Source organism: Phyllobates terribilis, unplaced genomic scaffold (assembly GCF_046119375.1).
Source record: "Phyllobates terribilis strain yellow unplaced genomic scaffold, ASM4611937v1 Scaffold_13__5_contigs__length_258822181, whole genome shotgun sequence".
Taxonomy (NCBI): domain Eukaryota; kingdom Metazoa; phylum Chordata; class Amphibia; order Anura; family Dendrobatidae; genus Phyllobates; species Phyllobates terribilis.
The window spans coordinates 73430366-73443398 of record NW_027362773.1 but is presented as its reverse complement, the minus strand read 5'-3'; positions in this window follow the sequence as shown (position 1 = coordinate 73443398).

The window sequence follows — 13033 nt, the reverse complement described above, 5'->3', positions numbered from 1 at the left end:
CCATACACATTTGGAACTCTCCTGGGGTACCCTCACACATATTATTCCCTCATTTAGTGGATATTTTCACAAAAAAGTGAAATTTTCAAAAATGCTGAAAATTGGCTGAAAACGACTAAATATCAAGGACTAATTGGGCAAATCGCTCTGGAACTGAAATCGGAATGCTAACTGACATTTCCCCTATCTGAAAGTCTGATAAACGCCGTAAAAATGACTAAGTCCCAAAAAAAAATTTTTTCAACTTTTTTCAATTTTACCCCCTTGGGATATATATTCTACCCATACACATTTGGAACTTTCCTTGGGTACCCTGACACATATTATTCCCTCATTTAGTGGATATTTTCACAAAAAAGTGAAGTTTTCAAAAATTGTGAAAATTGTCTGAAAATGACTAAATATCAAGGACTCATCGGGCGAATCGCTCTGGAACTGAAATCGGAATGCTCACTGACATTTCCCCTATCTGAAAGTCTGATAAACACCGGAAAAATGACTAAGTCCCAAAAAAATTTTTTTTAAACTTTTTTCAATTTTACCCACATGGGATATATATTCTACCCACACACATTTCGAACTCTCCTGGGGTACCCTCACACATATTATTCCCTCATTTAGTGGATATTTTCACAAAAAAGTGAAATTTTCAAAAATCCAGAAAATTGGCTGAAAACGACTAAATATTAAGGACTAGTGTTGAGCGATACCTTCCGATATCGGGAAATATCGTATCGGATTGGATCGGACCGATACCGAAAAAGTATCGGAAATCGCCGATTCCGATACCGGAAACGAATGCAAGTCAATGGGACATAAATATCGGAATTAAAATAAACCCTTTCTTTCCTTGTAGGTTAATTCTACATGAAGGAAAACAACTAAGAATAATGTAGAATGTATTTTAGGGAGATGGGGGAGACAATAAAGGCATAGAGGTTTAGCCCAGTCAAATGGAATATCAGGAATTACTATTTTTTTAAGATGTTCTGAGTTACGGTAATATTAACTATGTTAAGTATTTTTATATTTTGTCAGATATTTATGTTTCACTACTTCCATGCTCTTCACCTTCTTTTTTACTTCTCCCACACTTTCTCCTTCATCATCCTCAGCATCTTTTTCATCCACTTCTTCTTCACCTTCTTCTTCTTCACCTTCTTCGTATTATTCTATTTTTTACATTCTTCATATTCTACTTCTTCATCATATTCTTATTTGTGACAGGCATTCCTGTAGTTGTTATCTATAAAAGATTGGACATTACACCTTTCGTTCTGCCCGTCACAAAAGATTCACAACAGGATTTGTCCGCGTTCAGTTTGGCCTGCAGCAGCAGGTCTTTTCCAGGGGCACCACGAGGAGGAACGGACTCACCCCCATACACTGCTTAGTCATATTCTGCTTATAATTTAGATATTATCTTTTGCTCTGAATTTTAATCTTATGCTTAATGTTCTTCCGATTTTTGTTCTGCAGCTTCTTGTATTTCTGCTTCTTGGTTTTCTGTCTCTTGTTCTTCTGTATCTTGGTACTTGTCTTCTCTTCTTTGTCCTCTTGGTCAACTTCTTCAGGGTCATCTTCTTGGTCTTCTTCAGGGTGGTCTTCAGGGTGGTCGTCTTCCGGGTCCTCGTCTTCGGGGTCCTCGTCTTCTTCGGGTTGGTCTTCTGGGTCCTCGTCTTCGGGGTCCCCGTCTTCTTCGGGGTGGTCTTCAGGGTCCTCATCTTCTTCGGGGTGGTCTTCAGGGTCCTCGTCTTCTTCGGGGTGGTCTTCAGGGTCCTCGTCTTCAGGGTCCTCGTCTTCTTCGGGGTGGTCTTCAGGGTCCTCGTCTTCAGGGTCGTCGTCTTCGGGGTCCTCGTCTTCTTCGGGGTGGTCTTCAGGGTCCTCGTCTTCTTCGGGGTGGTCTTCAGGGTCCTCGTCTTCTTCGGGGTGGTCTTCAGGGTCCTCGTCTTCAGGGTCCTCGTCTTCTTCGGGATGGTCTTCAGGGTCCTCGTCTTCAGGGTCCTCGTCAGGGAGATCCAGAGTGATTACCAAGAACCATTTCAAAAAGCTTGAACTTGGAAATGTAGCAGAAAGTACAAGAAGGCTGAGGAACTACTGAGGACCAGCTGACGGTACTGGAACCCGGATGGGTAGCAGAAGATACAAGAGCAAATGGAACTACCGAGGACCAGCTGACAGTACTGGAACCCGGATGGGTAGCAGAAGGTACAAGAGCCAATGGAACTACCGAGGACCAGCTGATGTTACTGGAACTCGGTTACTAAGCAGGAGGTACCTGTGCCAGAAAGCACTACCAAGGACCAGCAGACGTTGGTGGAACTTGGATACCGAGAAGGAGGCACCTAATCCAAAGGCACTGCCGAGAACCAGCTGACGGTACTGGAACCCGGATGGGTAGCGGAAGGTACCCATGTAAAAAAAAGTTCAAGGCCGCGAGCCGGCCGCAGTTACCAAAACCCACAGTCCTACAGGGGGTGCTTGTCCTATTGGCACTATGGAACCAGCCTTCATTGCCAGATCCCGCAGCCCACATAGGAGTCACCTAAACTGCAGGCACCATAGAGTCGGCTAACCCGACCGCAACACGACAGGACAACGCATTGGAGGCAAAGTGACGTTGACACTACCCGGAAACAGCTGGCGTGCTGGAACCAGGCTGGGCAGGAGGGAGTACCCGTGCCAAAGTCACTGCCGAGAACCAGCTGATGGTACTGGAACCCGGATGGGTAGCAGAAGGTACACGAGCCAATGGAACTGCCGAGAACCAGCTGGCGGTGCTGGAGCCCAGGGTAAATACTAAAAACAGAGGAGCCAGAGGTGTATTTGGAGGAGGTTTTAAATCCGTAGTACAGTGGATGTGGACAAAGCAGGAGAATTTGCCGGACACACAGCTGGGGATCAGCTGACGTTACTGAACCCCAATAACACTGGAGCAAGCGTTGACTGTGCAGACGGCACTTCTGAGCAGCAACTAGCGGTATTGGAGCCCAGGGTAAATACTAAAAACGGAGGAGCCAGAGGTGTATTTGGAGGAGGTTTTAAATCCGTAGTACAGTGGATGTGGACAAAGCAGGAGAATTTGCCGGACACACAGCTGGGGATCAGCTGACGTTACTGAACCCCAATAACACTGGAGCAAGCGTTAACTGTGCAGACGGCACTTCCGAGCGCCAACTGGCGGTGCTGGAGCCCAGGGATAAGAATGAAAACAGAGGAGCCAGAGGTGTAATTGGAGCAACTTTAAAATGTGTAGTACAGTGGATGTGGACAAAGCAGGAGAAATTGCGGTCCGCACAGCAGGGGAACAGCTGACGTTACCGAACCCCAATAACACGGCAGCAAGTGTTGACTGTGCAGACGGCACTTCCGAGCGCCAACTGGCGGTGTTGGAGCCCAGGGATAAGAATGAAAACAGAGGAGCCAGAGGTGTAATTGGAGCAACTTTAAAATGTGTAGTACAGTGGATGTGGACAAAGCCGGAGAAATTGCCGTCCGCACAGCAGGGGAACAGCTGACGTTACCGAACCCCAATAACACGGCAGCAAGTGTTGACTGTGCAGACAGCACTTCCGAGCGCCAACTGGCGGTGCTGGAGCCCAGGGATAAGAATAAAAACAGAGAGGAGCCAGAGGTGTAATTGGAGCAAGTTTTAAATAAGTAGCACAGTGAATATGGACAGAGCAGGAGAAATTGCCGCGAACACAGCAGGGGAACAGCTGACGTTACTGAACCCCAATAACACCGCAGCAAGTGTTGACTGTGCAGACGGCACTTCCGAGCGCCAACTGGCGGTGTTGGAGCCCAGGGATAAGAATGAAAACAGAGAGGAGCCAGAGGTGTAATTGGAGCAAGTTTTAAATAAGTAGCACAGTGAATATGGACAGAGCAGGAGAAATTGCCGTGAACACAGCAGGGGAACAGCTGACGTTACTGAACCCGAATAACACCGCAGCAAGTGTTGACTGTGCAGACGGCACTTCCGAGCGCCAACTGGCGGTGTTGGAGCCCAGGGATAAGAATGAAAACAGAGGAGCCAGAGGTGTAATTGGAGCAACTTTAAAATGTGTAGTACAGTGGATGTGGACAAAGCAGGAGAAATTGCCGTCCGCACAGCAGGGTAACAGCTGACGTTACCGAACCCCAATAACACGGCAGCAAGTGTTGACTGTGCAGACAGCACTTCTGAGCGCCAACTGGCGGTGCTGGAGCCCAGGGATAAGAATAAAAACAGAGAGGAGCCAGAGGTGTAATTGGAGCAAGTTTTAAATAAGTAGCACAGTGAATATGGACAGAGCAGGAGAAATTGCTGTGAACACAGCAGGGGAACAGCTGACGTTACTGAACCCCAATAACACCGCAGCAAGTGTTGACTGTGCAGACGGCACTTCCGAGCGCCAACTGGCGGTGTTGGAGCTCAGGGATTACAGTTCAGGTGGTAGAAACATGAACAGAACAGGAGACCTGGATACTGTTGCCAACCAATTATTTATTCTGGAAGAGGACTGGCAAATTCATGAGAGATCCAGGCCTTGTTCATTTTGAGAAAAGTAAGCCGGTCAACGTTATCGGAGGATAGTCGCATGCGACGGTCTGTTAGTACACCACCTGCGGCACTAAAGACGCGTTCCGATAATACACTAGCAGCAGGGCAAGCTAGCACCTCCAATGCATACTGACTAAGCTCTGGCCATGTATCCAGCTTACAGACCCAAAACTTGAAGGGAGAAGAGCCGTCTGGGAGTACACTAAGAGGGCAAGACATGTAGTCTGTCACCATCTGACGGAAACGTTGCCTCCTGCTGACTGGAGCCGTCTGTGATGGTGTAGACATTTGTGGCGGCGGGGACACAAAACTTTGCCACATTTCGGCCATAGTGGTCTTGCCTTGTGCTGAGGCGCTGCTTCTGCTCCCTCTTTGTGCAGAGCTTCCTCCACTGCCTCGACGCACTGAGCTGCTTTGTAAAGCACTAGCAGCACTGCTCTCGGTTGGAATGGAGAACATGATGGAATGCACCAGTGCGTCTTGGTACTCCCGCATTTTACGCTCCCGGTTCAACGGTGTTATGAGGCTTTGTAAGTTGTCCCAGTAGCGAAGATCTAGGAGGGTGGACACCCAATAATCAGCCGTGTTGAGAATGTGGGCGATGCGGCGGTCGTTTCTCAGGCACTGCAGCATGAAATCAACCATGTGCTGCAGACTGCCAACTGGCCAAGAAAAGCTGTCCCCTGCTTGAGGCGTGATCTCTGCCTGCTCTGCATCACCCCACCCTCGCTCTAGATACTGACTACTAGAGCATTGTGTACCTCCCTCCTCTGGACAGATGTCTTCCTCATCCATTGACTCCTCCTCAACCTCCTCACAAAGTGTCCCCTGCCTAGGCCTTTGTGAGGAACCACGTTGCGCAGACTGTAGAGAAGCAGATGGCATTTGTGACTCCTCATCCTCCACCTCTTCCAAAACCTCGTCCCTTAGTGCTTGCAGTGTTTTTTCAAGCAGGCAGATAAGGGGGATAGTCATGCTGACTAGTGCATCATCTGCACTCGCCATCCGCGTGGAATAATCGAAGGCACGCAAAACGTGGCAAATGTCCTTCATAGAGGCCCACTCAGTGGTGGTGAAGTGTGAACGGCGCGCACTGCGACTTGTTTGCGCCTGCTGCAGCTGGTACTCCATTACTGCTGCCTGCTGCTCACACAACCTCTCCAACATACGTAACGTTGAATTCCACCTGGTGGGTAGGTCACATATGATGCGATGTTCCGGAAGACGTAATCCGCGCTGCAGAGCTGCAATGCGTGATCTTGCATTGCTGGAACGCCGCAAGTGAGCGCACTCTATGCGGACCTTGTGAAGCAGTGCATCAAGATCCGGATAGTCCCTCAAAAAACTCTGCACGACCAAGTTGAGCACATGTGCCAGACATGGGATGTGAGTGAGGTTGCCTAGGCCCAGAGCTGCCACCAGATTTCGGCCATTGTCACACACTACCATGCCTGGCTGGAGATTCGCTGGCACAAACCACACGTCGCTCTGCTGCTTGATGGCATTCCAGAGCTCCTGCGCTGTGTGGCTTCGATTCCCCAAAGAAATTAATTTTAATACGGCCTGTTGACGTTTGGCCACGGCTGTGCTCATATCGGTCATCATAACAGGTAACCGTTCACGGGTCGATGTGGAGGTAGACCGTGACGGCTCCTGCAGCGCTGATTCAGAGGAACTGGAGTATGAGGAGGAGTGAATGTGTACAGACTGGATTCCTGCAATCCTTGGAGTTGGCAGAACACGTACATCGCCACTCTCAAGATTTGTACCCGGCTCCACAACATTTACCCAATGGGCAGTGAGGGAAAGGTATCGTCCCTGTCCATGCTTACTGGTCCACGCATCAGTGGTCAGGTGGACCTTGCTACTGATGGCGTTTTGTAGCGCATGTTTAATTTTTCCCTCCACATGATGTTGCAGGGCAGGGAAGGCTTGCCTGCTGAAATAAAAGCGGCTGGGCACGTTGTATTGTGGGACTGCCAATGCCATAAAGTTACGGAATGTGTCAGTCTCCACCAGCCTGAATGATAGCATTTCAAGGGCCAGTAGTTTAGCAATGCCAGCATTCAGAGCCTGTGCTCGGGGGTGGTTTGCCGAGTATGAGCGCCTTTTCTCCCATGCCTGTGCTAACGATGGCTGTAGACTGGCCTGGGAGTGTGAGGATGACTGGGAAAGTGGTGCTGTGGGTGGAATTACACTGTGTCTCTGTACAACAGTGCCAGAGATTCTTCCATGACGATCCTGTGAGGAAGCCGAACCAGCTGTGTGTGAGCTGGAGGAAGAGGCTACAACACGAGCTGAAGAGGTGGTAGGTGGCTCTGTAGGTTGGCCTAGGTCTTCAGTGTGTTTTTGTAACTCCACCACGTGCTTGGTCCGCACATGTTTCCACATATTTGTGGTATTGAGGTTGCTGACACTTTTCCCTCTTTTCACCTTCTGATTACACAGCTTGCATTTGACAAAGCAAATGTCATCTGCAACTGTGTCAAAAAAGGACCAGCACTGCAAGTCTTGGGAGCGCCCGCTTTGGATTTTGGAAGAGCCATGCTGTTAGAACCTTGCTGTTAGGTTTTTTTTCCTTTGCTGGTCACATGACCTTGTTGGCCTATTTAATCCTGCTCCGCCCTTCTGGCTTTGCTGGACTTCATTGTATATCTACTTTCTAGCTAGCCTGTGCTCTGTATCTAACTCTGTTAGTTTGCTTGGTCTACGGACCTCTTTGTTCTATCTATTTTGTTTGTTCGTCTGTCTGCTACTATTTCTGTTAGGAGGTGTCCCATATTCCTCCCAGTCCTTAGTACTTGTAGGGATTCCCTCCCCACATCTATAGGTCTCCGTACAGACTAGATTAGGACTTTAGCAGGTCTGATCGCAGGATCAGGTTCCCTGTTACATCGTAGGGATTCAGCTGAGTCCTATAGTAGGGACAGATCTCCTCTCTTTCCTTAGCTTTGGTAGCAGAACATAACAGTAAGTCCAGCCTGCAAATTCTCTAAGGAAAGATTTTTCTGTTCCATCATGGTGTCGGTTCAGGATTTGGCTAAACACCTGCAGGGACTCTCTCTGGAAGTGGCCGAGCTCTGTCAGCACGTGAGTAACTGTCCTGGAGCATATTTCTTGGAGCCTAAGGTATGTTTGCCGGATTTATTTTTTGGTGAACATCGAGAATTTTTTTCATTTAAAAATGCTTGCTTATTGTATTTTCGTTTGAGACCCAAGTCCTCTGGGGATGAATCCCAGCGCGTACGGTTCATAATGTTACTTTTGCGCAAAGAGCCTCAGGAGTGGGCCTTTTCTTTGCAACCTAGTGATACATGCTTCAGATCAGTGGATAGTTTTTTTTCTGCTTTAGGACTATTATATGATGATCCTGACCGTGTGGCATCAGCTGAGACTGAGTTGAGACGTTTAAAACAAGGATCAGGTAATGTGGAAAAATATTGTACTCATTTTCGTCGTTGGTCCACTCAAACAGGGTGGAACGATTCTGCTCTGAAAAGTCTATTTCTTGCTGGGCTCAGTGAAAGGGTTAAAGACCTGCTAATTGCTTATCCTACACCTGAAGATTTGCAACAGGCTATGCAATTAGCTATACGGGTGGATAGAAGACTGCGTGCAAGGGTTAATGAGAGCAAATCCTCTGCTATGTCAGTTTCTGGTTATGAGAATGTGTGTACTAACAGTGGTGAACCGATGGAGATTGGATCGGTGGCACCTCGCTCTCAAGAAAAAGACCGTCGTTTTTCGGAAGGCTTGTGTTTCTATTGCGGAAAATCTGGTCATTTGATTAAAGGCTGTGAGCTTCGTATGAAGAAAGAAAAAAAAAAAGGTCAGTCACGCCCGTATTGCCTGTTTAAATTCCAAGGGTATATTTTTAGCTGCTTCCACGATTGCTCAGGAAAAATTTATGGAATTTCGGGTATTTGTTGATTGCGGGTCTACTCTGAATGTAATTGATGGGGGATTTGTGGAAAGACTCAATTTAAAACCTGAACCTTTATCATCCCCCATTGCTGTGGTTTCTGTGGATGGTTCCCCTTTGAAGAATATTACTCTCAAGGTCAGTGAATTTCCTCTCACTATTAATGGTGTTCACCATGAGAAATTGGATTTGGTAGTGTTGAATAACTTGCCTTCTCCAGTAATATTGGGTTTGCCCTGGTTAAAATTTCACAATCCTGTACTGGATTGGTCTACCAGTGAAATTAAATCCTGGAGCCATAAATGTTATGACAAGTGTTGTAACGGGCGTATTGCAGCTTTGGATAGGGGAGAATTGCCTGTTCCTATTCAGGATTTTTGGAGAGTTTTTTCTGAGAAGGAATCGCAGGTTTTGCCTCCCCATAGAGACTATGATTGCTCTATTGAATTTGTCCCTGGAGCGACTCTTCCTAAAAATCGTTTATTTAACCTTACTATTCCTGAGAGGAAGGCTTTGGAGGAATACATACAGACAAGTTTGGCCGCCGGTCACATTAGGCCCTCTAAGTCTCCTGTGGCGGTTGGATTTTTTTTTGTAAAAAAGAAGGACGGTGGTTTACGTCCTTGTCTGGATTTTCGTGAGATTAACAAAATTACTGTACGCAATCCTTACCCACTGCCATTGATTCCTGATCTGTTTAACCAGTTAATGGGGGCCAAGTGGTTCTCTAAAATTGACCTTAAGGGGGCATACAATCTGTTGCGCATGAAGGAGGGTGACGAATGGAAGACTGCTTTTAACACTCCTGTGGGTCATTTTGAGAATCTGGTGATGCCTTTTGGTCTTACCAATGCTCCTGCATTTTTTCAGAATCTTATTAATGACATCCTTGGGCCTTTGATCGGCAAAAATGTGGTTGTGTATTTGGATGACATTTTGATTTATTCGCCGGATCTGGAGTCTCATTGGCGGAGCGTACGTGAGGTATTACAGTTATTAATGGACAATTCGCTTTTTGCTAAGCTGGAGAAATGTGAATTCGCTGTACAGAGAATTAGTTTTTTGGGTTACATTATCTCCAGCGAAGGTTTTGAGATGGATCCGGTTAAAGTTCAAGCTATACAGGAATGGCCTAGGCCTATTGGTTTGAAATCGATACAGAGGTTTTTAGGTTTCGCCAATTATTACAGAAAATTCATAAAAAATTTTTCTAGTATTGTCAAACCTCTGACCAATCTCACCAGGAAAGGTGCTGATGCGGTTCAGTGGTCTTCTGAGGCCATTGAAGCTTTTGTGTATCTCAAGGAGAGGTTCACCTCTGCTCCCATCCTTATGCAGCCTGATGTGACTAAGCCGTTTTTGGTTGAGGTTGATGCTTCCTCTGTGGGGGTTGGAGCAGTATTGTCTCAGGATAACGGGGATGGATTACATCCCTGTGCCTTTTTTTCAAAAAATTTTTCGGAGACTGAACTGAATTACGATATTGGTAATCGGGAATTATTGGCTATTAAACTCGCATTTGAACACTGGCGCCACTTCTTGGAAGGTGCGGAATTTCCCGTTCAGGTTCTTACGGATCATAAAAATCTGATATATCTTGATGCTGCCAAGCGCCTGAATGCCCGTCAGGCTAGGTGGGCACTGTTTTTCTCGCGGTTTAATTTCTCCGTTACTTACATCCCTGGTACTAAGAATGTTAAGGCGGATGCCTTGTCTCGCAGTTTTTCTCCCATAGTCGGTGCTGAGAAAGAGGAAAACATTTTACAAGAAGGTGTTGTGATAGCTGCTTTAGACTCCGTTTTGGAAGATGAGATTCTTAAAGCTCAGGAGAATGCCCCATCTAACACTCCTCATGGGAGGTTGTTTGTGCCTGGGACCTTTAGGAGAGATTTGTTTGTTGAGTGTCACGAATCTCGGTTGGCAGGTCATCCCGGAATCTCTGAGACCAAGAGACTGGTGGGTCGCAGTTTTTGGTGGCCTGGATGGCAGAAGGAAGTCATTAAGTGGGTGCGCCAATGTACTATATGTGCTAGATCTAAGTCCTCACATACTCCTGCTGCGGGGTTGCTTTGTCCTTTGGAGGTCCCCAGTGCCCCTTGGACACATTTGGCTATGGACTTTATAACTGACCTTCCCCCCTCTGAGGGTTTTACTGTCATCTGGGTGGTCGTGGACCGTTTTAGCAAGATGTGTCACTTGGTTCCCTTCGTTAAACTGCCCTGCGCTAAAACTCTCGCTAAGGCCTTTGTCAAGGAAATTGTCAGACTTCATGGCGTTCCTACTGACATTGTTTCTGATAGGGGTCCTCAGTTCGTGGCTCGTTTTTGGCTTGCCTTTTGTGACAGGTTGGGAATTCATTTGGCGTTTTCGTCCGGATATCATCCTGAATCTAATGGCCAGACAGAAAGGAAAAACCAGGATGTTGAGCAGTTCTTGCGTTGTTTTGTGGCAGACAATCAAGAGGGGTGGTCTGAGTTTCTGCCACTTGCTGAATTTGCTCTGAACAATCATACATCTTCTTCTGCTGGTTGTTCGCCTTTTTTTTGTTGTTCTGGGAGACATCCGTCGTTTGGGTCGTTCTCCAAGTTGGGATCTGCCGTGCCTGAGGAGGAGAATTTTTCCGGTGATTTGGAAAGAGTTTGGACGGATGTGCGTGGTAATCTTCAGGAGGCCAACAGAAAATCTAAAGACTACTTTGATAGGAAACGACAGGAGGTTTTGTTCGCTGTTGGTGACATGGTTTGGTTGTCCTCTAGGAATCTGCGGTTGAGGATTCCTTCTAAGAAATTGGGTCCCAAGTTTGTAGGGCCCTTTAAGGTGCTTCAGGTTGTCAACCAATCTGCTGTTAGGTTGGAGGTTCCTACCTCCTGGAGAATTAATCCGGTATTTCATGCCTCTCTGTTAAAAAAAGCTGTTGTGTCGGATGGTGACGCCTCTGCCTCTGTTCCTCCGGTGGTGGAGGACGGGGAATATGAAATTTCTCGCATCCTTGACTCTAGACGGTATAGAGGTAGTTTGCAGTATCTTGTGGCCTGGAAAGGTTTCGGACCCGAGGATAACTCTTGGGTGAGGTCAGATGATGTTTCCGCGTCCAGACTTATCAGAGCGTTTCACAGGAGATTTCCTGATAAGCCTGGTCCTAGGGGATCCGGAGGATCCTCTTAGAAGGGGGGGTACTGTTAGAACCTTGCTGTTAGGTTTTTTTCCTTTGCTGGTCACATGACCTTGTTGACCTATTTAATCCTGCTCCGCCCTTCTGGCTTTGCTGGACTTCATTGTATATCTACTTTCTAGCTAGCCTGTGCTCTGTATCTAACTCTGTTAGTTTGCTTGGTCTACGGACCTCTATGTTCTATCTATTTTGTTTGTTCGTCTGTCTGCTACTATTTCTGTTAGGAGGGGTCCCATATTCCTCCCAGGCCTTAGTACTTGTAGGGATTCCCTCCCCACATCTATAGGTCTCCGTACAGACTAGATTAGGACTTTAGCAGGTCTGATCGCAGGATCAGGTTCCCTGTTACATCGTAGGGATTCAGCTGAGTCCTATAGTAGGGACAGATCTCCTCTCTTTCCTTAGCTTTGGTAGCAGAACATAACACATGCTCCTAATGGGTGCCGAAGTGGAGGCTACAGGCAACCAAGTCTGCCCCCTCCCTCTCCCTCCTTTTTGGGCCGTTCGGGGAATCTCTTCCTCAGAGCTGCTCCCACCACCTTCCTGTCCCTCACGCCATGATGGGTCAAGGACCTCATCATCTACACCACCCTCTTCAAACAACTGCTTCTCCTGGGTAGTCTCGACAGCACAGTACGCACCAGAAAGTGGCACCTGAGTCTCATCATCAGATGCGTACTGAGGTGTGCTGCTGACCATAGGCACTGGCCCACCCGCCTCTTCAGATTCAGAGAGACAAAACGGTTGCGCATCACTGCATACTACCTCTTCTTCAAATTCTAGAATTCTGCTTGGCTGGCCCCCTCTTTCCAAGCCAAGAGATTCAGAGAACAGAAGTAGAGATGGCTCCTGTTCAGGGCTCTCTGACTGCCTGGGCAATTTGGCAGGTGGTGAAGAGACAGATGGGTGCTCTTCAGTGCTCAGGACCTGAGAGGATCTGGAAGTAATTGAAGTCGATGCGTTAGCTGCCATCCATCCGACAACGGCTTCAATTTGGTCCTCGCGCAGCAGTGGGGTACGGCTAGCTCCTACAAAGCTGCGCATAAAGGACTGTTCCCTGGTAAAACTGGGGGATGCTGAGTCACTGGTGCCCGCAGCAGGCACAGAATCCCCACGTCCTCTCCCTGCAGGCACAGAGTCCTCACGTCCTCTCCCTGCAGAAACTCCACGCCCACGCCCACGCCCACGACCACATGCCTTACTCCCTGCGTTCTTCATCTTGGTAGACTGATAAAGATAGGCAGAAAAGTACTAAGGGCTTAGTGTGCTTATTCCTGAACAGCTGCTAACAGGTATAAGAAACACTAATTTTATAAAGTGTGGACTAGACTTTAATATGAGCTAATGTGGCCTCCACAACTGTAAAGTGGAGTGTTTGGTGAACTTTATTTAG